A 27,401-nucleotide genomic window follows, 5' to 3' on the forward strand; every position below is an offset into this window, starting at 1 on the left:
ATGTGTTTTCAAACTTACACCTCAGCTTCACCCAGTAATTTCCACTTGAAGACAAGCCTTGAGGGTAAAATTTTTCAGAATCATTTACATTGGTCTAATTTTAGTCCCACAGAATTCAGTCATAGAATAATTTACTTAGTAGTAAAGTTATGAAAGTTTTGAAATATTCCCCTCTCTTCCCCACTTTATGCTCCTCCAAATTCTGTTTCTCACCTTAGAGTGATATTACAACGTCAAATCCAAATACCTTGGATGTCCAGGTGACAGAAAGGTGGAGACAATCATAGAATCATAGCCTAGTTATGGTTGGAAAGGACCTTAAGATGGACTCTTTGTGATTGTAGCAGAGAGCTGCATTGCTAAGGCTGAACAATAAAGGAAATGTTAAATCACCATGCATGTTTAGAAATATATCCGGGTGTTCTAGAGGGATCTTAAATTACAGAGTTGACAAACAATCAATACGAGCAATATCAGTTCCCGTGTTGAAAGATAATTTTAAAGCTACGAAAAATGCAAAAAAAAAACACCAAAACCAAAATCCCTTTCAGTCATTGATACAAACTGGGAAAAATTACATTTAAAAAAATAAGAAAATGGAAGGGAATATGCTAAAATAAAATCAATTTATTTAGATTACAGTCCCCCTCCTATATAATCCAACACATATCCCTTTTTGCTGAGCAAAATTTTTACATAGGTTTTAGATTCCATTGACCTTGCAATCTAAATAGCACAGGGAAAAGAACTGGTCTCCATAGTTTACTTGACTTTTTGACAAGCTACTTCGCTATTAGTTTCCGTGTAAAAAGCAAAGATTCAATGTGGATTAAAAAAAATAGCTCTGAAAGTGCAGGAATGTCAGGAAATCGTCATCACCTGGTTAATTCAGAATATTGCACCATGCAGCTCTTCAGAAAAGATACAGGCTGAGAGTCTCAAAGGAGCTTAAAGAGCTTCAGTTACTAATTCATTTTAAATTTGAATTTTAAATTAGACATGGACACCTAGATCCCTCAGACTTCCTGGAGAGCCCTACACTTTGGAGTCTTCATGAAACACTCAAAAATCTCAGTGAAAGCATCAGCTTGATGCACTATAGTAGACAAAAGCAAGCACACTATTAGTATCCAAAAGCAGTGAAAGAAAATGCCAGTAAAATTTTAATGTATTTTTGTAAACTAATGGTTCAGATTGACTAGGAACAGTGTGTTTCATTCTGGTCAATCGCTCTCAGAAGAGAGAGGGAGTTCAGACATGTCTGTCAAAAGAAGATTGCAAGCATGAATAATTTGTTAATATAAGGAGATAGAAAAATACACGCATCTTTTGACTTTCTCAGGCTTTTGTATTTTGACTGCTACATTACATAAATGAACTAGGATAACCCTTGCTCATCCCCTTGCAAGTTCTGGAAAAACATGTTTCAGTGAAACAAAAAGGCAACGAAATTAAAACTGACAAAGTTATATACTTTGAACAATGCACAATTAATCTAGGAGTGTCACTGCCACTAAGTATTACTGAAGACCTATGTAAAGCAAATAAAAAAGAACAGGCAACAAAGAAAAAGGACATTTTAAGTTGTATGTCAAAATATAGTATTTAGTGTTTTAAATAAGCAATCTACTATAAACTAGATTTTACAAGAGCTTGAGGTAAAACAGAATCGAATTTGAGAAATCTGTACTTCTGGGATGATAATAACTAGGGGGCAGGTCATATAAAACATGTGACAACTTATTTTAATATATTTTCCAAAGAAATTTTATATAAATAAATATTGATTTTTAATAGGTTTGGACATATTTGTTTACTTTATTGAGTTCTGTGGAAAGAGGGGCAGAGAAAAATCCCATTTTTGATTAAATTACCATAGTTTCCACTGTCACAGCTCAAAGTACAGCTTTCTGTGTTCCACTGAGTTAGTGAAGACCAGGAACTATACAATTAGAGCATACAGTCTGACATGGATATTGAAAATACAAGCAAAGTTGGATGACTTACGGAAGACAAGAAAAAGGATAGCAGCATGACAGGATAGTCACATGCCACAGGAAAAAAGGTGGTAAATATAAAAAATTAAGCAAGACAAAGAGAAATTTAGGAACTTGGATCCTTCTACATACTATAAATGCCAGGCAATAAGATAACATGATTAAATGATGAATCCTAAACAGTTATCTTAATGAATTTGAAGACGTTATACTATTCAAAGGAGAATTTGACGACGTTATACTATTCAAAGGAAAATTTGAGACAGTATCTGATAACAGTCACAATTTATTTAATTTCGGCTTGTGAGTCATGTTTTCTAGACTTCTGACCATTCTCACTGATCTCTAGACTCTTTCTGTTGCTTCATATCCAACATCGATCATGACCCCAAATCCTAGGCCTCTTGAAGACCCTAAGACTTCACTAACAGAGAACATTAAACTGCAGCCTATTTAATCCAAACTATTACTTGAATAAAGCAACAACATTTTGACACCCAGTCCTGTTCTCCACTGTGTTTGCACCCTTCCTCGCTTAGCATCACTTATGTCTCCTCCATCATCCTGGGCATCAATAAAAGATGCTGTGTATTGTTTTTCTTATGCTTACAAATTGTGTAGTCCAATGTAGTTTTTTGCCAATGAACACTGAACTTTATAGTGCAGGTCTCATTCAAAATGCATTAAAAGGAAAGGGTAGGCATTAAATACAAAGCAACAGTTGATATGTGATTAAATGCACAAAAAAGATATGAATATATGCAGTGAGTAAATTAAAATATAACTAGCCATGAAAGGAACATACTTTTATGTGACAATAACAACAAAGATCTAAAAATGTTATCCTATTCATCTCAATTGAGATATCAATTTCAGATTAAATCAAATTAAAACATACAAAAGAAACAAAGCCATCTCTCCATCTCTGAAGCTACAAGCCAACTGAAATATGCTTACATCTTGGCAGCAGTTTTAACTTATTCTTAACTTGTTAAACTTATTCTATGAAAAGCTACACTTGGTTGGACCAAGAATTTTACTTGTTCTGTATCCCCTCTCTACATATCCTGGAGCATACTACAAGAAGGCAAACATGCAGTGATTTTCCGAGCACACTTTCCCAGCCTCAAGTGAGTCAGTGTCTCTCTGAGACAGAATTATTAGCTTTACAGTCCCTAAGTGATATCAGTAACTAGTATTACCACTTTTTGAATCAATGTAAACTGAGCTTGTGGCAAGGAGTTACATAGCGTAAGTATATTAAACATGAAAAAATACTTCCTTTGGTTTAACTTAAACATAGCACCACCTAGTTTCATCTAATGCCCAATGTCCTTGCAGTGAGTCAGTGAACAATCTCTCATCATCTATTTACTTAACACTCATGACTTGATGAACTTGTCATAGCCTCCTTCAATTTTCTTCTTCCCAGTCTGAAAACTTGTAGTTCTACTTGGTCCTTGTTTGAAAGAATCATCTTTTACTCATTGTACTCTTTACCTTTTCTTCTCTTTACCTTTTCAAGGTTCAGGTGCCCCACTGGGACACTGCTTGTAGCCATGATGCTCTCTATTTTGTTCTATTTCTTTCTAAAAATTTCTAATATTAAATGCACTTTTTTTTTGACTGCTACTATATTCATTGCTCACAGTCAATTACGCATCCATTCTTGGGTACAAAATTATTTTTTTTTACCCTTTTGAGAACTACTTTCATTTACTAACAATGGATTTCACTTGTCAATTTATCACTCAGTATCACTGAGGTGCTTCTTTGCAGTTGGCTTTTCTTTCTCCTATTCAGGAAATTTTAATATCACCTGTAAATTTTGCTTTATAAAGACAGGCTTCCTATTCCACTATTTGAAATAATGGTAACCTATATCTTTAACAAATTGTTCTGTTTGCTTTTTTTTTGTACACCTTACTGTGGTTTTATGTTCTATTTGTGGTTTTAGTTTCTATTATCCTTGAATAATAGAATAAATGGCATGTCTTCATTTCTTGCATACTGATTTGTTGGTGCCTCCTTGTAAGAAGGTTTAGCCAAAATCTGAATTGTAGAACAGACCAAACATAAACCTGTTAGAGATGTATCAAAAGTAGCTGAATTAAGCTTTTTAAGGTATAGTCAAATGGATTAGAACAATTCAATGGAACCCTGTTGCATTCTGGAGGATTTTGATTTGGTACTTAAGTGAAGACCAAAAACCACCAGATGGTTCAAGATTCCAACACACAGCTTTGGAAGTAGTCTAGATGAAATCATTCTGTAGTTCACTTGTTGAGATTTGATGATGTTTTTGCTATAAACATTCTCTACACTAAGTATATGATACAAATCCCACCTGCCAGCAAGAATTATTTGCACTGAATTCAATAGTTTTGGAACAGTTCATAGGAATGGGTTAAATAATGTTAACAACAAATCCATAATGTCTTTATGCTTGACACTTTATTTGGTTAAGACTAATGCAACTTCTTCAAAACTGAGCTAACTCCATGCACTGCTTATTCCAAAACACTTATGCAGACACCCATTTACTGTGAAATGACACCTATCATCTAACTTTATCCAACTATTGTATGTTCTCTCTTTATCTCTCCTATTTAACTTGCTCTGCAGTCTCAGCATTTACCTTCATGGCTTCACCTTTCTCCTTTTGTTTCTGTGCTTTATTCCTCCCTCCTCCTCAGTTCTCCCTTCCCGAGTCCCACCTATCCTTGTAATTTTAATTACTGTTAGAACGACTTACACCAATGCTGCTAAACACAGTTTTATTACTAGATCCGTTTTTCAGCTGCAAGTTTGCCACACTTGGGTAGCATAAGGTGTTCCTGCCCACGGCAGGGGGGTTGGAACTAGATGATCTTAAGGTCCTTTCCAACCCTAACTATTCTATGATTCTATGATTCTATGCCCAAGGTGATGTTTTTTCTTAAAAACAGCAACTTATTGTGCTGAGATGCTTCCAAGAATGAAGCTGGGGAAAATCACATTGTTTGTTCAGGTTATAAAGAAAATATATAGCAACTTGCTCTTTCAGAAGCTTCAGTGTTGTTTTGTTAAACAGGGCTTTGTAATCTGGCAAAGAATTGTCAGCATTTTACTGCGTCCATGAAAACTTCCCTCAAATTTGGCCAAATTATAGTTTCTATTAATTTCTGTTTACACACAATCTAATTTGAAACCTGGTTGCCAAAACTCTCTGAATCACCCATTGCACACAGCATGCTCTCCCTTCCCACAGCTGTTATTTTTGCCACAAACCTGCCCCACTACTCTACACAGCAGCTGTCAGGCCAAGCAGAAAACCCCACTCCTGGCCTCAGAGCTCCTGCTTGGCACCCAGGCTATGCAGCAGCATTCACACTCAGGTGCACTGCAATGAAAAACTGTGTGGCACAAGGGAGCATAAATGCCACAAGGGTGCTGAAGAAACCAAACCAGACAGAAAGGGACAAGATACTTGGAAGGGAAGACCAGATGTATTTCATTACTACCAGGACCCAAGAGGAGCTGGAGACTTAAGTGTTTGTAACTACTAGCAGCCCATTTCATACAGACTCCAAAAAGTGAACCCAAGAGAGAGAAACCCCTTCTGCAACCAACAGAGAATCATAGAATTATAGAAGAGGTTTCAAGCTTATTAATTTTAAGAGGTTACACCCATATTTTTCTCTGTTTAATTTTTGAACCGTTCTTAGATATAGTTGGAATAGATCAATTTTGAGGAACATTCAGCTTGAGCTAGATGATTCACCTAGAACAGCTTCCTCTAATAAACTGATAATTGGGGCATTATGAAAAACTGAAAATATGATGCTATTCTTGTGCAGTATGAAATACTGGCACCACTTCTAGCTTCACCTATAGGACAGGCACTTGCTTATAAACGTTTACAAACCTGTCCATGTTAACACCTTGTTTGACAACTTCTCTGAGTTTTCTATAGGCTTTTGAGTGAATCTATTACCTCGACCTGTCCACTGATGTCTGCAAATCCTGAATGAACAGCTTTCTCTGCTGTGGGTGAAGAAAACTATCATCAGAGCATAAGCAATAATTCATGTATACATCTAAATTCACTGCACACAGGATGCCCACACACTGTGCTGTTGGAAAATCCATGACAACAGTATGTGAACTTCTGAATTTTGCATTCCAAATACTGAACAATATGTGTTGCTATTCAAGAGGCATTATTAAGACACAGATAAAATGTCTAAATTGTATCCCGAAATTATTGTTTACATACTGAGCTTTCTTTCCTCTGTCTCTACTTCTGCTGATTGCCTCCATCATATATGACATTGTGTTTGTATTTTATACTGGCAGCTTTGTGGCTGTATCATATATAAAGCTTCACAAAAACCCCCAACAATATGCATGAAATAAGTACTACTAAGCACAACAGAAGAACTGAAAGAGAGCAACAGGACTAATAGTCTGAGGTATTCCTGTATCATTAAACAATACAAAATAATATAATTTAGTCTTTCATTTCTGCTAACCAACTGTTTTGAGATTTTAGCTTCAAGATCGCATACAAATTATAGGTAACTGATGCATGTATGGTTTTAGCATTTCTTTAAGTGATCACATAGACAGTGGCTTCCCCACATTCCCTTAACTACCTGTGTAAAAGTAACATACGTGTACTTACAGGTTATTAGCAGCCTGTAGAAAACAAGTACATTACTATCCAAAAGAGTTCTGTTTTACAGAAGAATTGAGAAAGGAAGAAAGCATGTTGCAGAGAACTGGTTAATATATGTGACAAGAACACAATCGAAGGGTGGAACACACCTGAATGACAGAGATATATACCCCAACAAGGGGGGGGGGAGTAATAACTGGCAAAATACTTGTTGAATCTGCCCATACAGTATACTGACCATGCAACAAAATTCATACTGTATGAATTTAGAACATAAGTATAGAGAAAAGTTGAACAATTATTTCTTGGTGTTAGTCTTATATAGCAAGAATACTTCCAAGACTTGTCTTATTCAGAAGCTACTTCAAATATATGACATCATGAAAACTCCATTTTAAACATAAAAATTCTTTAGCTGCCTCTTTAGGATCTGATACCCAGTGAACGTTCTCATGTTCTCACATGCCTTTTGCAGTTCTGAAGAAAGAAGACATTTAATCCAACTGAGTATTCTTAAACCTGTTTAACTTTACTGCCACTTCTACCTTGAAATGGAAGCTTTCAGGATTTTGTTTCTATTCCCATTCTAACAAAACTTGCCCAAAACAAATTTGTATAAACTGATTCTTCTTTATGTTGCAAATAAAATTACACCTGCACTGAACCTTTCCTCCCCCAAATCCCTGACGCTTGTTTGCTGTAACTAAGGACTTCACTATTTCTTTAACAATGCTCTTATTTTATTCTGTGTAATGTAACTTTTTTTTTTTATTTTTATTATTTTTAAATCTAATTGGTGGTACATTGGTAATTTGCTCCACTATCAAAATTCAATGAGTGTTCCAAATAAAAGATGTGAACTACCACATTTTAAATCAATGAAATAACCTATTCAGTATACTGGTCACAGGTAAGCTTTGTTTAAAATTTAAGTAGATTAATGCACACAAATTCAAGGTTCTTCAGAAAGTAAGGAAGTAACAGCAATCTTTGTTTCTCCCTCCCTAAACCAAAAGAAAATAGTGTTTTATGCTATTAAAATGTTAGCAGTTTATGCCTTTGTCAAGAGTACTGCAATGTATTTAGGGTTCCAGTGTTTTGAAAAGCATTAACATAATACTGAATTTGAAGAACGAGAGAATGCTTACCTTTTGACACATAACATTTGGAGTGTGTACAGCTGTAACCCTTGCCAGTATCAGAAGATAAACATAAAAACTCTCTCACGTAATACACATTTGAAGCACAATCTACAAAAGGCTATTTGGTAACTCACAATTTATTTCTTGGAGAGCAGTTGTCAATATCTCAACTAATTTTTAGAACTACATCTTCACCTTTTCTCTATTCAAGACATGACTGTAGAGATAGCCAATAAAACTCTTAGCCATGTTATTGAGTATAAGCACACACTAGAATTCCTTGAAATAAAAAGCCACACTTAAGTCTAAAAGTGTTTGCTTACATTGTTTTGTTATCAAAGGTTTCATCCTCTAAGACAACCAACCTAAATATATACATAATTATTTCCATACCTTGCTGTGATTTCAGCAACATTTTCAATTGACATATCTTCCACATCAAATCCTGGAATATTTTAACTGAATTGTGTCTGTCACTCAGATTTCACTTCAGCAGTATAAACCTTTAGACTCATGTTAATAGCTCACTTTCAAAATCCACTGGAATTGCAATGACATTTTTAAACACTTGATTAACTGTGACAAATTAGCACACAGAACCAAAAAGGCTCAAACTAGTAATGATTATAAAAATCAGATTCAGAAATACACAACAACATTTGAAGACTTGACAGAGATGGAAATATAGCGCAACCTTTTCAGAAACTTCCAGAATATTTTAATGTTTCCATTCTAAACAGACAACCTTTAATATCAAAGTCCAAGTTTTCATAAATGGTAAACTTCTCCAAATACAGCCCATATTAACAGAATAAGCTAGGTACAGTGCACCTGATCACAACTACATCTAACAGCTAAGAAGAGAGGCTTATAAAATTAATGATTTTAAAGATGTATGTTAAATATTTGTCAAGGCAACAGAAAATATTTTCTCATATTATTTTCATTGAAAGTGAGTATTTGTTTGTGTGCTTACCATTATTGGTACTCATTACTTTAATATATCCACATAGAATAAGAAAGTTAATCATGCATGTAGATCTGAGGTAACAAATAGCTTAGGTTACCTACATGCTACCAGCTTTTAATCTTACTGCTGGAAAAAGGTATGTAGTATGACAAATAAAAGGAAATGCTTTAGTCCCATGCTGCAGGGACTTTCATTGACCTCTTAACTATTCCTATACTAAACTGCGACTTCATTTTTAATGAGCATTCTATAAACTGAGTAGCTGTTCATGATCTAAATGTGCAAATATTGCAGAAATTTCTAAAAATGGGTCAGTTGCAAAAACCTAAATACTTTCAATCCATTATTATACAGTAGTATTTAGAGAGCATTCTCAACAACTAACGTTTAATAGTAGAAATGTATTTTAATGACAGAAATATTAAATAATAATATCAAATAATATTAACTTAAAAAAAACAGAAGTCAGTAATATTTATGGGGAGTCCCATCACCCAAAATACTAGATGTCCTCAAGTGACCAAAAAATAACAAACCCTGACATGCATACACACAGATATAAACTGTTACTAGGCTTGAAAAATGACTTATGGTTAAGGCACACTTCAAAGGTGAAGATACCAGAATTCTGTTCTACCAGTACAAGTGCAGCTGTTTTAAGATCAGTCAATTCAGTCAATTCTAGCAAGCTTAGCCTAGTTTGGATGAGAGAAGCCACATTGTGCTTCTCATAGAAGCAAAGCTATATTAATTGTAGCTACAACATGTACTAGAAATCACTACTGTAAAGCCATATAAATTCACAAGTTTTCAAATTAATGTTCCTTCTGCAGAAACCCACAGCTGAAACATTTTTATGGTTAACACAAATGCTACTTAGTTAAAAAAACGTTTGATAAGCCTCTGTTATGACACTGATCTGGGCTCTGGGAGAAGTACAGTCAAGTACCTGATTTGTCCGAGTACCATTATTTCTATTATTAGACCACACCACTTCAGGAAACTTGTTTTTTCTCCACCTTATCCACCAGGTTTTCAATGCTTTTCTCAAAAGAGGAACATTTTACAGAACCGTGTATCTTTTCAACTCCAATTTAATTACCACCTCCCTTGGGTTTTCAGTTTTTGAGCTTGGGAAGTTGGTAATAAATTGCAGGCATAGCTGAATAGGCATAAACATTGTTGCTGCCATCGATAGTTTTGAAGAGTCCTAAAGACCTGTACCATTCATTCCATGAACAGGACAAGGCATACAGTAAGAGGTTGCAAACATACATTTTTATGAATTTCACAGCAGAATAGTCTGAACAAGCACGTTATTTATACCACCAATTAGTAAACGCTAACATAACAACTCTGCCAAACATGCTACCATTGTCTGCTAGAAATAAAAGAAACGTTCTTCAATAGATGTTATTTCCTTAACGCAGCCTACCTTTTGAGTACTAGCTCTTTCATCCAGTTATAAATACCCAAATGGGGTATCTGTAGCACAAGATGATCTGCTGTGTAAATTGATACTTGTTATTGCAACTCTTTTACACTCCCTAAGATCATGCTGAACTTAATAGGAACTGTGAATCCTCAGCACCCTGCATAGTTGGGACTTCACACTAAACTCACCTCTCCGATGTCAGTTCTAACATTCCAGTCTCTGCTCAAGGCAATGCCACACTTTCCTCCTCATAAACTTGTCAGAAGAATACTTTGCCCTGTCTTTACAGATGCATTCCATTTAAAACATTTTAATAAGTAAGGTTGATTTAGCAAACTTTCAAGTCTTCTTCTATGCTGCTTTGCTTTTATCTCTTCCTTGCTCTCTGTCCTTTACCGGTCTCAAGGTAGAACTTAAAATGTAGCATCCAATTAAACGGTATTTCAAGTTTTCATAATTAATTTGGAACCATTCTCCTTTCCTTCCTACTTATACATGTGAATCCCTCAAGCTTACGAAACAGGAGTCATATAAAATAGTACAATTAAGCTTTTATAACTAACATTTATAAACATATCTACAATATGTGGCATCATAATACCACAGAATCACAGAAAACTGAGGTGGAAGGGACCTCAAGGTGTCACTTAGTCTTGCCTCTTTGCCCCAAGGCAGGATGAACTTTATTGAAACCATTCTTGATGGACGTTTGTATAACCTGATCATACAAAATACCAGTGATGGAAATTCCACAGCTTCCTTAGGTAATCTACAAAAATACTGTTACAAATCGCACCTCCTATTTACTATGGCAAAAAGTTCTCACTGAAACTGGTCAGCAAGATTAATTCCTTTCTAGTTTTAATGCACAATATGGCACTTAAGAACTCATGCAGATAATTATGCATGAATATCTCTCTGACTAGGCATACAAAATGTATGATGGTTTTCAATTTTGTCAAAAGGAGTTCTGCATAACTGATCACAAGTGCTTTTAAATTAATAAGGTACAGAGAACTTCATGATTAATCAAGCTATAAATATACTGCATTGTCCAATAGAGTATAATTTGTATGCTAAATAAATTTACATACCTTTTATATTATTTTTACACAGAATGATCGAGACATTTTCATGTAAACATACACATGTATATACACACTAAGCCATTGGTGGGCTTTGGTTCAAATACACATTATAATGCAAAGTATTCCCAGGGAAGCCTAGGTCCATCGAAGCCAAACGATCCAATGATAAACAAATGCGGATTCTCTGCTAAAGTTAGCTGATTCTTGACACTTGCCTGCATCCTGACTTGCACTGAAGGGTCAATATTACAGTTTATTTCCAAGCATAATTTGGGAATCCCAGTTGCCTGTAGCTAGGATGTAGAATTAATTCTCTACTAACAACATAAGAAACAGCAGGATTTTATTTGCAAAGTTATCAATTCTTTCCAGAATTCAGAATTTAATACAGATTAACTGAGACTTCTTTTTTTTTTTTACTGGACAAATTGAAATTTTAATGGTGGTAGAGAGACAAAGGTCTTGCTATTCCAGGAAAATGACGCTTTAAGGCTTTAGTCCTGATACCTGGAAAGTACCAAAAATAGATCAAAAACTATTTAGAAAAGTTGAAAAATGAACAATCTCTTGTTTTTTTTCTATACCCTAGAAAAACATTTTGAACTTGTCCAGTCAAATATTAACAACACTCTACCAAAAAGTGAGCATGGGCTTTTTCAAACAGCTGAAACATTATCTATAGATTTTTGCAGGTTCACAAGCCTTGTGCTCGTATTTCCAGTAAAAACTGCTGTCTAATATACAAAGCTAAATGCCCCAGGGACACTGAAGTGAATGTATTTTTCTGCTGTTTTAAGCACACCAGCAGTCATTTGTAGAGTTTACATGGCTTTCTTGTCAATACCTGCTGGTCACAGTTGGTGAAGAAGCAGTTTTGCTTATGATCTGCTTGCTAATTAAGCATGGCAGTAGCTATTCAGAGTGAAAGTTTCAACAACCTGAGATAGAAAAGGAAAGAGATGTATTCTCAGGAGGCTTCGATCTTTAAATCATTTGGATTCTGTAGTTAGCGCAACTGAAAGATAACACAAAATACTTTGCCAGATTAACACGCAACTTTTCTGGCAAACTATCTATACTGTATGTAGGATCGATGCTTTAACCCCAGTGTTCCACAATGTAGTTCTTTAAAAGAAGTTAAAAGGAATTGAATCTATCACAATACAGGCCACATATATGCACTTTCTTCTGCTTCGCCTCATTTTCTTCAGTGCTTCATAATTTACCTTTGTCTGCTGCCATCTTTCATTTATCATCATCCAACTGTACCTTATTTCTATTTTCAGCTCCTTTACTTGCAGGAGGATTGCAGAGTTCTCTCTTATAAAATCACAGAATAGTTAGGGCTGGAAAGGGCCTTAAGATCATCAAGTTCCAACCCCCCTGCCATGGACAGGGACACCTCACACTAAACCATGTCACCCAAGGCTCTATCCAAACTGGCCTTGAACACCATCAAGGATGGAGCATTCACAACTTCCCTGGGCAACCCATTCCAGTGCCTCACCACCTTTACAGTAAAGAATTTCTTCCTTATATCCAATATAAACTTCCCCTGTTTAAGTTTTAACCCGTTACCCCTTGTCCTGTCACTACAGTCCCTAATGAATACTCCATCCCCAGCATCCCTATAGCCCCCCTTCAGATACTGGAAGATTTGTCTGAGAGTTGGGAGGTCAAATGTCAGTTTGTCCGCAGGCATATTTTCCGTTCTTTATTTTCCACAATATTGCTTAAAAAGGTAAAGTTCTTAAAACGTCTTTATCTAGTATTGGTAGGCATTTTTTGAAAGATGTTTTGATGGATATGTGAGTGCCTGTGGAATTTATTTTCTGAGTCTGAGGTCGGCTCAACATGCAAGTGAATACCATGTTAAAACCAGAAATACATAGAACAGCAATCACATTTTTAAAGGTGAGTGTTCTCAAAAGGCAGAAATAAAAATATTATTTTGCACTACTAATATTCTATAGCCTGAAAAGAAATAAGAAAAGTTATAATAGATTAAAGAGATATGCTGTAACTAAAATTGCTTTGGTAAAGGATATTTGAAACATGTTTCACCATGGAGGTATCGGAGAGAGGTTTCATTTCCCTGTGATCAGATTTTAGAATTGTAGAATCATAGAATAGTTAGGGTTGGAAAGGACCTTAAGATCATCTAGTTTCAACACCTCTGCCATGGGCAGGGATGCCTCACACTAAACCATGTCATCCAAGGCTCTGCCCGTATATCCAAACTAAACTTCCCCCATTTAGGTTTTAACCCATTACCCATTGTCCTATCACTGCAGTCCCTAATGAAGAGTCCCTCCCCAGCATCCCTATAGGCCCCCCTTCAGATACTGGAAGGCTGCTATGAGGTCTCCACGCAGCCTTCTCTTCTCCAGGCTGAACAGCCCCAACTTCCTCAGCCTGTCTTCATACGGGAGGTGCCCCAGTCTCCTGATCATCCTCGTGGCCCTCCTCTGGACTTGTTCCAACAGTTCTATGTCCTTTTTATGTTGAGGACACCAGAACTGCACACAATACTCCAGGTGAGGTCTCACAAGAGCAGAGGAGAGGGGCAGGATCGCCTCCTTCGACCTGCTGGTCACGCTCCTTTTGATGCAGCCCAGGACACGGTTGGCTTTCTGGGCTGCGAGCACACACTGGAGCCGGCTCATGTTAGTTTTCTCATCAACCGACACCTCCAAGTCCTTCTCTGCAGGGCTGCTCTGAATCTCTTCTCTGCCCAACCTGTAGCTGTGCCTGGGATTGCTCTGACCCAGGTGTAGGACCTTGCACTTGGCATGGTTAAACTTCATAAGGTTGGCATCAGCCCACCTCACAAGCATGTCAAGGTCCCTCTGGATGGCATTCCTTCCCTCCAGTGTATCAACCGTACCACACAGCTTGGTGTCATCGGCAAACTTGCTGAGGGCGCACTCAATCCCACTGTCCATGTCAGCGATGAAGATGTTGAACAAGACCAGTCCCAACACCGATCCCTGAGGGATGCCACTCATTAATGGTGTCCAGCCGGACATTGAGCCATTGACCACAACTCTTTGCGTGCGGCCATCCAGCCAGTTCTTTATGCACCGAGTGGTCCATCCATCAAATTGATGTCTCTCCAATTTAGAGACAAGGATGGTGTGTGGAACAGTGTGGAACGCTTTGCACAGTTCCAGGTACATGACATCAACTGCTCTACCCCTGTCCATCAGTTCTGTAGCCCCATCACAGAAGGCCACTAATTATGGTGCTCTTCTCCACACAAAACATTCTAGAAACTATTAGCAAAGCTATTTTATTGCCCAATGTTTTCTTGCCCTTCAGAAGTTCGTTGCTCCTTTGCTGAATGTCTGCCTTCTACCATCTCATTGTTTCCTCATACTGCTTTTCCTTGGTTTGTATCCATCTGTCATCTCTTAGTTCATGCTGAGATAATTCTTGTAGGCAGAAGTCTTTGGCATTTGTGCAGCTCCACCCAGCGGTCCCAAACTGGAATATTTCAAGACATAGTATAATACAGTGAGTAAATAAAAAAAAAAAATTAAAATGTTTCCCTTCGGCCATTGAGATTTAACTATTTTGTAAAGCCCCTTGTGTGCAAGGAGGGCATACCTGGAGTAGCTGGTAATCCAATCTTACTACTAAGTAAGAACAGTGTTTAATCTGAGTAGGTAACGAAAGAGAATACATCAGTGAAAGTCAATCTTTTGTGAAAGAAATCTTCAGATGGTGAAGACATCAGTAGAAGTACCAGAGGCGACTGAAAGCCCTCTTCACACAGAGCAAAACCTCACTCCATGAGAAACAGTATCACATCCAAGCACATTTTCGATCATTTACAAACCATGTCCAAATTCATTAAATAAAATGAATTTAAAAAAAAAAGAATAAAATTAATTTAAAAAAATAGTTTGTGGTTAGAATTTTAAAAATATCCTTAGGACAAAAATGCAATAGAAGATGCTGCTAGTAAAGGTAACTGGCTTTAAAATACTATAAAGTCTAGTACTTTAAAAATCTGGAAAGTTGTTTTTTATTTTATTACCACACTTCTGGTAATAAAGATTAGATCTGACCCAGAAAGCTTGAGTTGCCTTGTCTACCTTACTAGGGTAATAAAAAGTACCACAGCTGCTATCTGCATCAATAAGTGCTGTTCCAAAAGGAGAGTTACTTGGTAACAAGTCAATGCACACATAGAAAGCCTCACTCTACCATAGCAGACTGTTTCGAAGTAACTGCGGTGCGACCCTTCCCACTATAAATAGTCTTGATTTTAGTCTGGATACTGCATGTGGTGTGGCAGCTCTCCTGCCCAGACACTTGTCTATCCTATTAATGTCTTACTCAGTATAAACTCTATAACATATCTCTGCTGGGAAAAAGATCTGATAGTGTTATTGTAAGCCTATTTTGAAGAAAAGAACACCTGAAAATCTACACAGACCTTATTTTTAAGCCTAAAAAAAATTTCTTTTCCATTAGTGACAAACTGAAGATCCCCTGGACAACCTTTCATAGAATAAAAAGACTTCAGGAAAAAAGATGTAAGATTTAATTTTACAGACTCTATTCTTTCCCTGCTTTTTAGGATTTCTATTTTTTTAGTTTCCTAATTAGCAAATGAGTTTGAACTATGAAGTGATCTGGAGAGAAAACACAGTAGAGTGAAATAAAGAATCCAAATCCAGACATAGTGAAAAATATATTTGGGAAAAAAATAATTAAAAAAAAGGAAAATCTACCAAAACTGTTTAATTGAAACCTTCCACAGAGTTAGAAAGCTTTTATATTTCAACTTGATGAAGTCGCACTAAATGAGAGCTCCTCCTGGTTCTGATAATTTTATTTCACCTTTCCACTGCAAATTTGGTTTTTTTTAATGCCTTGTCACTTTGTCAGTATGTATTCTTCAAAATGCACCTCTTGACTGAGATTTTGGTTGCAGCTACAATGAAGTATATTCTGCTGTGGAATACTTGCAGCATGCTACCCATAATCACTCATGCTGAGAGTCAACCTTCAAGTTTTCACCTGCCTGCAAGTAAAATGACAGCAAAAATCCACAGACAAGTTGCCTTGCTACACTCTTACTGTCCAAATATTTTCCACCTCAAAGGAAAATATGAGCAGAGAAACAGATACCGAGGTAGGTGAGGAGCAGATCCAGAAATAGTCTTTTAAGATTAAAGAAATCAAATTCAAATAAACTGTCAGATGGAGAATGTTCCTCTAAGAGGCTTATTTGAGGGATGATTACTTTTCAGAACCTGTCTGAAACAAATTAGCCAGTGTTAGAAGCCTGAAGATTGTCTCTGTGAAATTCCTTCCTGTTCAAATCAGACTCTTATTAAATCCACTGAATACACAGTAAAAGCAATAGCTTAATGAAATCTCTGGGACTTTCCTTTCCCTGTGGTCCAGCTCCCAGAAAGCAGGAAAATTCTATCTGGCCAGGTGAGAAAAGACCGTGGTCCCTTTTAAAAACATGTATCATTCATCTCCACTTTTCCCATTCACCATTTCCTCCTCTGTGATCTTAGGATTCCACGGCAATTATTAAGAGATGAAGCTGAAGAAAGCCTATTGCTTTCATGTATTTAAGATAGTAAGTCCCTCTGCTGGACATATGAGAGGGAAGGAGCAACCTGCACAACAAAACCAAGGTTGTATCAGTTTCAATCTCCTTGTGCTTTAAGAGCTGTCTGGATAGTTGCAGGACTGCCACTAAGGTCTTTTCAACTTGTAGTTTTTACATATGTATTTTTAATGACCATTGGTAATAAATGGAAAATGCTGAAGTTCATCTAAATTACATTAGAAGAGTTTCTAGTATAATGTGATATCTGTTTAACTGTAAAGCTGGTACATATAGGACACATAGAACATCATGTCACATATGATCAGTTTATTACTTTCTAAGCAAAGCATGATTAATCAACATTGTAAATACGCCATTTGGTCTCTGAGAATTATTTAGCTAACTTTATGCCCCATTTTTGGCTTCCAGTGATTGCTTCTAAAGTTAGCATATTTTGTTGATTATAACTGTTGTCCTCTTGTGGGGGTTGGAATGTATCAAAGCTGTCAGAGACCATGGGAAGGAGAAACTACAGCAGGCAGTTAAGAGTGACCTGTCCCTGACTGGTACTTGGAAGATGTTGGAACTGGCAAGGAACAAGGACGTCGGAACTGGAAAGAGGATGTCGATAAGAAAATCAGATAGACCTTTCACCTGATGTAACCGCAAGGCAAACACAGATGTTTGCTAATTGCTTGGAAACATATAAATATCATGTAATCTGTTCAATAAACGATCCAGCTTGCACTCTACCTCTGGGTCCGTGCCTCCATCCTCACAAATGGCGCCTGAACAGGGACAAGACAGAGAGCCGTGACTCGGCTACCGGTGAGGAGCCCAGCCAAACTCCGAAAGGCTGCAGCAATTAACCGATACCTCTGACTGAGGTAAGCAGCTGGGAACGGGAACATGGGAAACTCAGTATCGCCCGAGCACAAATCGGTATACAAAGTACTAGTAAAATTCCTAGCGAAGAAGGGGGTTACTGTAAATGAAGATAAACTGAAAGACTTGTTAATATGGGCCTCGGCCCATGCCCCAGAGGTGACATCAACTAATATTTATCAGAAGGGAATACAGGACAAGATTGGGGTCTACCTTTGGGACACAGCCACAAGGGATGATGCGGCGGCCCCCAGATTGCTGGCCATATGGCACTCAGTCTATGAGAACAGTCCGGATCCTCTCGACCCGGGGCCAGTAGTCCCAGAAACTGTGCCAGATCTATTCCCGCCTGATCCTGGCATTGGCTGTCATGAGACACAAGCTTTGCCGGTGCTCACACACCCTCCCGCGCGTATCGATCTGTGGAAAGATATCCGCCAGCGGGCTGCAACAGCAACTGAGCCAGGCAAAGATGACCCTTTTGATCCCGGACCAATAGACCCTGACAGAGAACCCCACCTCTACCCCCCGTGACCCGCATGATATGTGGAAAAACATTAAAAAAGAGACGGAAATTCAAGGTGCTGTGAGCCTGCCACACAACCTGAATGCTCCACAGCCCGTCCCTCACGAGGCGAACCGCGGGCTGGACGGCGGGCAGGAAAACGGCGCTCCCGCGGGAGCCGAGTGGAGGCTGCGGCGGGGGCTCCCCTCCGGCCGAGGAGCTGCGTCCGGTGGCGGCGGGATAAGGAGCTGCGGGGCTCGGGCGCGCCGCCTCCACCTCCCCGCTGCCGCGACCTCACTCACTCGCCCGGCGGCAGCGGCGGCAGCAGCAGCAGCAGCAGGCTCCGGCGGGCTCCCCCCACTGCCTGCCCGCGGGCAGAGGGCTCTGGTACTCGCCCGCCCCTCGCCTCTGTGTGCTCCGGCAGGCGCGGGTACGCGCTGCGCCCGCCAAGATGCGCGCTGCGGGGTCCACTCCTCCCGGTGAGAGGCGGGAAGAAACCCAGCCTCTGCACCGCAGGTCTTTCACCCGCAGCAATGGCCTGTTAACATCAGATAACGATTCAGTCAAACACGCTACCCTTCAAAATAGAGCTGCCATGGATTTTCTGCTACTAGCTCAAGGACATGGTTGTAAAGACTTTGATAGAATGTGTTACATGAACCTGTCTAATCATTCTGAGTCTGTCCATGATGCAATTCAAAACCTAAAGGACGGAGTTGAGAAGTTGCGAGTGCAGAGTAGCTGGAATTGGCTAGAAAGTTTGCCGTCAGAATAGGGCATCAGTGCATGCTTGAAAAACATTATTAAAATCACATTAACCTGTGAAAAAATCTCTGTGTATTTTAATCAAACTTCCTTGTTTAATTATTTGTATAAATCGTTTGTTTGCTAAGTCTATTAACAATGTTTTATTAGTTTATAAAGAAGGGTGAGATGAGGGGAATGCTGCACAAGAAGCTGCGCCAGTAGACCTGGACGAGAGCTCAGACATCTGGACTCTTACCAGCCACAAACCTTAGGAGAACTGAACGGGACAACTCGGGAAGAACTGGAGAAAGAACATCAGGTGGAACCGAAGAAAAAGCATCAAGATAATTTCTGAGGACTGTAAATTTGGAAACAGGAGGATGCTTAAGACAAGATAAAGAATGTGTAGTCAAGGGGAAGTGGAAGTGAGATTGTAGTGATAGCAGAGAACTATGTTTAGAAATAATTACTCAAGCAAAGGTGTGTGGACAGTAATGTGATTGGCTGAAAGAGTGCGTGATCAATGAAATTGTTTTGTGATGGAAAAGTACCAAAAGAACCGCTACTAACCGCTAAGCAGAATACTATAAAAACCTGTAAGCTCACTCAATAAGGGATTTCGTTTGTAGCCAGAAACAGAGTCCATGCCTCAGCTGCCACAAGATCGGGTCTGGCAAAGGGTGCTATCCCATATAAAGGATGGCCCATGTGCAGTAGGGACCTTAGGCATGTTTATCCCTAGTAACACTATGATAATAAATAAACGAGGATTGCGTTCTCAAAGGTCAACGCACGCTTTTCAACCGAGCTGCGATGACAAAGTAAATTTTTGGAACCCAGGTGAAATAATAGCTGCTTCATTTTTAGCTCCCGGAGTAGCTAGCGCTCAAGCTGTAGCAACATTGAATAAGTTAGGATGTTGGCTTGCTAAGCAAACTAATGCTACAGCATCTGCTCTCTCTGCATTGCTCACTGATGTTGACTCTATAAGACATGTGACTTTGCAAAATAGAGCAGCAATTGATTTTCTCCTCTTAGCACATGGACATGGGTGTGAAATTTTGGAAGGAATGTGTTGCATGAATTTGTCAGACCATTCAGAATCCATACATGAAAGTATCCGTAAATTAAAAGACAGTGTAATGAAGCTAAGGGAGGATGATAAAAGATTGGTTATCATCACTTTTCTCTAATTGGGGTATAACTGGGTGGCTATTGACTTTGGTTACGGGAGGAATGATCTTTTTGCTTGCTCTCTTTGCCATTATATGCGTTGTACCTTGTTTATTACAACGGATACAGCGAATGTTATCCCAAGCTTTTGAAAGACGTGTAGACTGCATTGCAAAAACACGAAGGGGGAATTGTGGGAGTTGGAATGTATCAAAGCTGTCAGAGACCATGGGAAGGAGAAACTACAGCAGGCAGTTAAGAGTGACCTGTCCCTGACTGGTACTTGGAAGATGTTGGAACTGGCAAGGAACAAGGACGTCGGAACTGGAAAGAGGATGTCGATAAGAAAATCAGATAGACCTTTCACCTGATGTAACCGCAAGGCAAACACAGATGTGCTTTGCTAATTGCTTGGAAACATATAAATATCGTGTAATCTTTTCAATAAATGATCCACCTTGCACTCTACCTCTGGGTCCGCGCCTCCATCCTCACATCCTTTGTGAAATGTATGTTGAAACAGGTAAACATAAAATGATCCAAAACCAGAAAAATGGAAGAAGCTAATTTCCTTAAACCAAGGTATTGTGGCTGCATCCTGATGAAGTATCTGAATATCCACCTAAACTACACCACAGACCAAAGCAAATTAGAAAATGTCGTAGCAAGCAGTGCTGTCAATCAGTATCCTCACATATGATTTCTTGTATCAGAGAACAAAGAACAAAAAGCCTTTGAGCTCCCTGCAACATCAACTGCCACTTATTAAATATCAGTATATTACTAACCATGTTTTTTAAAAAAAGTATCAATAAAAAAGGTCACAAGAAAGCTACCAGTTAAATTTAATACTTCTGTTTGGGACTGTTGCACAAAGGAATGTAATCTCTGTGCGAAAATCTAACACCTTTTCATGAGGATGTGAGAAAGAAGCACAGTGTTTTGTGTAAAGCTAGCTTTGCCCTGAGAACTTCCTTGCATAAAACTAAATTAAAAAGAACAAATGGTTGCAGGAACATAGTGAAAAAAAAAACCAAACCAAACCAAAAAACAAACCACCCTCTCTTTCTCTAAATTTTCCCTGAAAGAAGCAGACCAGGAAGCTTTAAGAAGTTTAGATCATCTAACCTCCACAAGATTAAATCCAAAAACTAATATACCAAACACTATTTACAAAGGAGTGCCAGGTGCTCAACATGGGCTAACTTGGACACTACTAATGGTCACTATAGGTGTTCTCAAATATTCCGGAACTGCATATAATTAAATGGAAGGAGTCTTTACTGGAAGATATTATTTAGCATACAAGCAAACTGCGGTTTGAATTTAAGTCTTCTTCTCCACCTACATGGCATTGCTGGCATTTGTTTACCTATGGAACATTTCCAGAGCACTTCCATAAAATGAAAAATTAAATACAGCCAGGTAAAAAACAATAAGTATTAATAATGTCCATAAAAGCACATGTATTTTCTGAAAAACTACAAAATTCCTCACTTTCAGTCATTCAAGAATTGTTTTTGTGTAACTCTCAGAGAGCATTGTCTCTGGAGAAAGCACGGGATTACACTTCCAGTCTACATCTGGGCTTGTTGAAAACTGACATATTCTACTAGCATAAAATACAGTTTATAAACAAAACAACCCCCTAAGAGCTAATGTAAGAGCTACAATAATAATAATGTTAGCAGATATACATGAAGTTGCCATGTATGCTGACATTAAGTGGTAAACTGCATCAACAACAGCTTCAATATATCCTATATCAGAGCTACTACATGTGTGAACTCCTGAGTGCACACACAGGAAGCCTCCTCCCTTGGGGGAGCAAACTGTATTTACATCTTTATATAAAAACTTAATGACGTCCATGATCTATGCTTGGACACAGGGATTTACTTCATTTGACCTCAGTCCAGAATGAGAGGAAGTCTACCTATCCACAGATACTGTGAATATTTCCCATTAAAACTGACACATTTGTGAATACAGTATGGAAAAGTTATTGAATATCGAGACATTTAAGCAAACAGATAAGCTTAAGGAAAGAATTGTAAATTTAAATTGTGTGCATTCTTTTCTGAAGCTTAATAAAAAGCTTCATATCACCATCTGATCATGAAAATTATGCTTAGTATTCTGTAGTAAACCAAAATTTTAATTAAGTTATAAGAATATCAATTTCATTCTCGTCTTTGATGCACTTAGAAACAATTACGCGGCAGCAAGAATTTCAGAAAACAAGTTATTATTATGTAATTTTAATCAGAGATCAAAGTAATGAGAAGTGGTAAAAACATCAGAAGTCTCTTAGAACAGCTGAAAAACCTTTACAGCCGACTAGTTAAAAGTATAGTAATCTACAATTCTAACAGTGTGCAATATGGATAACCAGTAATAATAACTATAATATATAATCTATCCTGTGACACATCTTCAGGGCTTCAAAAAAACAAAACAGGAGTTACAGGTGTGATTTAGGATTCTATTGAAAATACTGACTTGTGTTACTTTACTATTATCTTAAGATGGTTATAATAACTATCTTAAGAGCAGTGTTGTGCCACAGCAGTATCTGTATAGGTCACCATAGATGGGAGGAAACAACAACAAAAAAAAGGAAATTGGGACTGAAGAACATGCAATTAAAGCATACCTGGTAAAATTTCACATCTAAAATATGTAAACTTCTAAATAGCCCTGCAGTAAGCCATTTAAAAATACTTCAAAGTAAAAAAGCCTACTTTTGCTTCAGTAGTAAAAGGGATGTATTTATTCATCAACTATAATTTGAAAGTTGGTAAGTGAAGGTGTATATATAAGTGCATATATATACAAACATAAATAAAAGATTATTGTGGAGTATCTCCAGGGTACCTTTGTTTATTGAAAAAATCATGCACTGTTCTTTACCACTGCTGATACTACTAAATCTAGCAGTGAAGTCTCTATTCAAAATTAGTCCCTTGCCTGAAGTTACAAACTGTTGACTTTGTGTATGTATTGTTTCAAAACAGATCACTAAGTGAAACAGCTCAAAATACTCCCACATTCGTTAAAGGTCCTCGGAACACTTTTAATGTAACTCATTCTTCCGAAGAACAGATTAAAGAAGAAAAAGCAAGATTTCAAAACCAATACAGTTTTTCATTTATATTATCAGACAATGAAAAAGAGCTTAACTGCATTACATTTAGGTTATTAAAAGGTGTATAACAGGAAGTTTATATATTTATTTGCTTGTAGAAGTGGTAGGGATCACGATCTGTCACAATTACAGCTACAGCACTTCATTCCAAAGTAGACTTTATCAGTGTGTCTGTTATCTGACAGCATGGACTGTGGGACTGTTGTCAAACTGATGAATCTCAATGTGTCATGTCAGTTTTAAGTACCACCAACTGCTCAAACACATAAATATCAGCAGCTAGCAGGTGCCCTGTAATACTGTATGCTATGCTACATCTGTGCCCTACACTGTCCTTTTTGATTTTTCATTTTAAGAAATGCATTTTCAGTTTCATTGCTGTGTTATCAATTAGCAAATGCAGAAAAGGTGTTGCTTGAAGCCACACCCAGTGTCCCAAAAGGATAATCAGAGGAAAAGAGGGGCAAACTAAACCCAAGCCAATATAAAATGTAAAAAATATTTTTTACAATCTATTTGAAACAAGACAATCAGATAAAATTTTACACAGTGTCCATAGGAAGCAGTATACATCTGTAATATTGCTGTATATGTATATTTTGCTTCAGTTTTCCTGAAAATAAATCCTACAATGTAAAAAACAGTTAATGACATCTGGAGAGAGTTTAAATGTGCTTATAAAGTTTCTAAAAATATTTTCACAAAACAATATTGAAAAAAATATGTTAATAGTGCTCCTATGACAGTGGCTTGGGGGGGGGAGGAAGAGGGTACCTTTTTCTCCTCTGTTTGAAGAAATAATTAATGATGTTTCAAAAAACATTTTAGAAAACCAAAAATTCAAGTTTAGGTTAAAGACATTTCCTCAAGAACATCTACCTCCATTTATACATCTATCTCTAATCCTGAGTACATTGATTTGTATTTGCAGTTGATTTTCTGGGAAATGCATCAAAACCAAAAAGCCTGAATAAAACCTCATTTACATTTAATGCCCAGAATATCAAAGCTTCAAAATTTAATAAGTGAAATCATCATCAAGTGATTTCCTAGCAAAGCTTATCAGTACAGGAAAACACCTTACAGTCACCACAGAGAAATAATAAGAGAAGAGTAAAAATTCACTTTCAACGAAAATATGTTTCTAAAATCCAAAGGCAATCTTTTATCTCAGAGCATGATTATCTCTTTCATGGCTGAAAGAGGAAACTTGATAGTAGGAGATGCTTCTGAGCCAGACTTCTCCTTGTTCAAAGATTGTTTACACTTTTTTTTTAAAATCAAATCACTCTACTATAGATACAGATACTGATGCATCTTTTAGCAACTGAACCCTAGAAGTCAGACCCTTCCGACCATGAGTTTCATACTTGAAATATAATCTAGGCTGTTGATATGTATAATATCTCATTTTCACAAGTTCCAGTAAAACTGAGGTTGGTGAGACACTGGAACAGGTTGCCCAGAGAAATTGTGGATGTCCTATGCCCTGAAGTGTTCATGTTGATTCAGATTCTGTGTAAGATGTCCGCAATGAATTCTGATGTGCAAGTGAACTAAGAAATGACTAATACCACCAAATGAATTAGAAACAACTTCTTGGGAAAAAAAAGACATCTGTACACCTTACTCGCTGCTGGCATCTATGGCTTGTGTACAGAGTGAAACAAGTACAAACATCTTCCCTGTGGTCAGGTTTTAATTCTGATGCTTACTTCTATAGTGTAGTTTATTTCCTTTACATCTCATGCTTTGTGTTGCACAGGAGTCAATCACAGGTGACACACAGAATCACAGAATCATAGAACCATAGAATAGTTAGGGTTGGAAAAGACCTTAAGATCATCCAGTTCCAACCCCTCTGCCATGGGCAGGACACCTCACACTAAATCAGGTCACGCAAGGCTCTGTCCAACCTGGCCCTGAACACCACTAGGGATGGAGCATTCACAGCTTCCCTGGGCAACCCATTCCAGTGCCTCACCACCCTCACAGTAAAGAACTTCCTCCTTATATCCAATCTAAACTTCCCCTGTTTAAGTTTGAACCCATTACTCCTTGTCCTATCACTACAGTCCCTAATGAAGAGTCTCTTCCCAGCATCCCTATAGGCCCCCTTCAGATACTGGAAGGCTGCTAGGAGGTCTCCACGCAGCCTTCTCTTCTCCAGGCTGAACAGCCCCAACTTCCTCAGCCTGTCTTCATATGGGAGGTGCTCCAGTCCCCTGATCATCCTCATGGCCCTGCTCTCTGTGCTTGAGCTCTAGCTGATTAAGGTAACATGGAAGTATGGTCTATGTACAACAAAAGCACTGGCTTCATTCTTCCAGAAACCTTCCTTCTAGATAAATTAGTTCATTAGTTCTGAATCACAGTAGTAATAGTAGCACAGAATGTTGATACTTCATGATACACTCTTGTCTGTAAATAAAGGAGTTAAATACCACCTTAGAAATATCTGGCAATCCTTCAATAAACACTAATTTTGCAATTTAGCAATTAATCTTTAATTCTGAATATCTCCAATTACAAGCCATAAATCTTAAAATGCTTCAAAAATTTGACTGCATTTTCAAATTTCTTTATTCTGTGCAATATTTAGTTTGGTCTGAAATTGAATGGTTTAAAAAAAGAGAAAAGTTTGTTTTGTTTATAACAGAATAAACTTCTACTTTCCTTGCTTACTATATAAAAATCTGAGAGATACATAAAAGAACAAGAATAATTTTTGGTTATATGATGGCTCAGAATACTTTTTTTCCTACTGGAACAATAGGAACTGATTGGAGACATAACCCACAAGTTTTACTGAAATGTTTAATGGTACTGAAGTAATTAGACCTAGTGCATTCACAGAAGGAAACAATAACATCAAGATCTTTTATTCTCATTTCAATACATATATGGATTTGAATAAAAGGCAATTAATTAAGAACATATGGTTAAAAACATTGGTTTCTTCCAAGAGTATTTTAGCTATTGTTCAGCTGGCTTCCATTAACTTGCATCTCATCTCTTTATCATAATGGAAAGCTTGAGATTACTTGATTTTTTTTTCCAAATAATAAAAACCTCCAAACCCTCCCATTCCAGACTTTCCTCAGAATAAAAAACTGTTTTCTTATGTGTTTCATTTTATGCCCACTGTGTCTTAGTCTCCTGCTGAGCATCAGTGAGTACAGTATGGGGTCATCTTTGCACTCTCCAATTCATACTTATAAACATTGATAAGTTCTTTCTAAACCTTCTCTTCAAGTACCCACATCCATGACAGAGAAGATTAGACATGTAGGATGAATTGCCTCCAACACCTTTTTGGTATCAGAACCACAAAAAAATGAATTCAACCTTACAAGTGAGGTATCTATAATGCTACTATTAACAAAAAAGGAGCTCATCGCAACAGCGCAGGCTCTTCATTGTGTTGCATGCTTGGAGGAGACAAGATAATAGATGTAAGCTGAATCATGAGAAATTCCGATCACATATAAGGAAAAGACTTTTACTATGAGACTAATCTATGACAAAAATATTCACAATTCATTTTTAAGGAACTGAGTAAGGTCTGAGCTAGCTCTACCACTGCTAAACAAAAAAAAATGCAATCAGAACACCCAATGTCTATGTGCTGGAAATACACACAATATGGACACAATTATCACACTCCCATAAGAACTGCACAGAAGTAGGAAAATAGTCTTAAAGCAGAGGCAAGTAAGAAAAATAGATGTTAAATGCAAGTTATGTTAACAAGTTTTAAGCACCCATACATACACTAGAAGTCAAAATAGTACAGGAAACAACACTTTTAGTAGACACAGATCATTATTCTGCTCATTACCTGTGCTGTACTGCCGTACTTTTAAGCCAGCCTAGATGTAAGACTGTATTACCTACACCTTCAAAATTAGCTAAGTTTGTGTAAACATAAAAACCCAACATCCCATTCTGGAAGAATAAATATCTTCCTAGTTTCAACTTGACTAAGGGATTTTTTTGAGAATTATAACTCTTTATTACTGAATAGTTGTGTTAATGCAAGAGGCATGTTCAGTCCTTCCCGCATCCAATAC

General features: G+C 37.6%; 1 protein-coding gene and 1 long non-coding RNA gene across 5 annotated transcripts in view; one reads left to right on the top strand and one right to left on the bottom strand.

Annotated features, from left to right (window-relative positions):
* Positions 1 to 2,212, top strand: part of LOC130595492 (uncharacterized) — a 28,173-nt gene extending 25,961 nt beyond the window's left edge. For 2 of the 3 annotated variants that reach the window (XR_008971328.1, XR_008971330.1), the window contains exon 4: positions 1,930 to 2,212. This is a non-coding gene — a long non-coding RNA (uncharacterized LOC130595492). Of the gene's footprint in view, positions 1 to 997; positions 1,858 to 1,929 lie in introns of those variants that run through there. The other variant, XR_008971329.1, reaches the window with a different exon arrangement.
* LOC130595491 (heparan sulfate glucosamine 3-O-sulfotransferase 1-like) overlaps positions 1 to 27,401 on the bottom strand; it is a 62,808-nt gene that overhangs the window by 15,355 nt on the left and 20,052 nt on the right. The gene's annotated exons all lie outside the window — the stretch shown is intronic.

This window comes from Pezoporus wallicus, unplaced genomic scaffold, assembly GCF_028554395.1.
Source record: "Pezoporus wallicus isolate ANWC-B61680 ecotype Strahan unplaced genomic scaffold, APGP_CSIRO_Pwel_v1 contig_6787, whole genome shotgun sequence".
Classification (NCBI taxonomy): Eukaryota; Metazoa; Chordata; class Aves; order Psittaciformes; family Psittacidae; genus Pezoporus; species Pezoporus wallicus.